This window comes from Tupaia chinensis, unplaced genomic scaffold (genome assembly GCF_000334495.1).
Source record: "Tupaia chinensis unplaced genomic scaffold, TupChi_1.0 Scaffold143064_1, whole genome shotgun sequence".
NCBI classification, from domain to species: domain Eukaryota; kingdom Metazoa; phylum Chordata; class Mammalia; order Scandentia; family Tupaiidae; genus Tupaia; species Tupaia belangeri.
Genome location: NW_006202908.1, coordinates 319513 through 321307, shown reverse-complemented (window position 1 = coordinate 321307; position 1795 = coordinate 319513).

Below are 1795 nucleotides of genomic sequence, written 5' to 3'. Positions count from 1 at the left end.
ATTTTATAATCCAGTAGGAAAAATGGTAGATGAAAAGGCATGTCAATGTCCATAATACTTGTGGCTAACCTCTCGCTCCAGACCAGCTTGGCAGTTTACAGAAGTTTGCACAAGATTTGAATAAGCAGCCTAGGGTCCTTGCCCAGATGCAATCTTGTAGTCTCTCAAAATTCACTCAGACTTAACCGAAACCAGACAGTTCTCCCATCTTGGATCACAGAGTAGCATGGAATGCCAAAGTCTTTATTAGTCAGGTTCTGAGCATCTTTTGTATAGTACAGGGGTACTAAAATTATACTCAATTTTTGTCAATGTACTTTACATAGATATGTTGAATATTCATCCATGCATACAAATGTACGTTAAGATCACAAAAATTTGAGAGAAATCACAATTCAAAGTGACTGCTGAGCGAATCAAAGAGTCACAGAACTTAAAAGCACCTTGGAAGATCACCTAGAAAAATTTCCCTTCCATTTCAAAGGGAAAACGGGCTCTTCTTCTTAGAGGGATTCCTAGGAGAGGGAGACCCACTGACCTCTTGATTGTCCCTGCGCCATTGGGTGATTTGCTGCTGTTGTTGTGATCTGGAAACCTTCCTGTGATACCCACCCACTGCTAACGATGCAGAGAAATACCAGGTCATCCAGAGCGACCACTGAATGTGATTTATTGTAAAATAACTGGACAGTCTAAAAGCATTTGCACTGATTGGCTGTGGGCCATTAGAGGCCAACCAGGGAGCTAGAGTTTGCAAAGAGCTGAGAAATAGCCACACAGATGCGGGTCAGTGCCCACACCACCTTCCATTGTGCAGACTGGCCAGGAAAACCATTTTCCTCTATTGTGATGAAATGATGATGTGAGGTTAGAAAGGTACACTGTTTAATGAACAGATCCCAGGTCAGATAAGCGCTGTAGAACTGAGGTACATGCCAACCATGGAGTTTAATTTAATCAACTGAAGGTTCTCACCAGAAAAAAATAATACACACAGTGGTAGATAAACAATAAATGTGTAGTTCACAGCAAAGCAGCAAAAAAGGACAGAGTGAAAGGTTAGTGGGATGGGAGCTGTTAAAAATATGGTCAATAGGAACCAGCAGGTGGCATAGTGGTTAAGATGCTGGACTTCCACATAGTCAACTGCAGTTCGAGTCCCACACCCAGCAGCTTGAAACTTGTGCTGGGCACATGTGCTTGCATGTCCCAAATCCTGAGAGGAGAACAGAGAAGGATCATGGCGTGACCATCCTCCGGAGGGGTGATTTACCGCCTTCTGTTTCCCCAGCAAGCACACCTATCCTCTAGCAAACATATCTCTCTGGAAAAAAAAAAAAAAAAGATAAGGTCAGCAGACTGGAAAAATGAATGGCCCTGGTGGACAGACGCAGATACTTCAGGGCATGTGAAAAGAAGTCTTTGTCGGAGTTGTGTACCACGCTGCTCACAGGGATGGTCGATGTGTTGTGTCAGAAGGAGACCGAGATGGCTGTGAGCTTATCTGAGCTCCCGCTGGGGCTTTCACAGCAGGCATGTCACTCGGGCCAAGCTCCTTCGTGGCTCAGCTCCTACCAGTGCGTGGGTGATGTGAGCCAGCAGTCCCTTCCTGCTCTTAGACCCATTCTTCCTTCCTCATGCTGGGGATTCTGACCTAGCGTCACGACGCCATCATTACCAGCACACATGGTCTCTCCATAAACATCCAGCTGCAGCCCAGGCTCCACATCAAAATCCTATCAGTGAAAATCAGGGCTGACGTGGTAAACCACGATCTAATTTTTAAAAATGCATA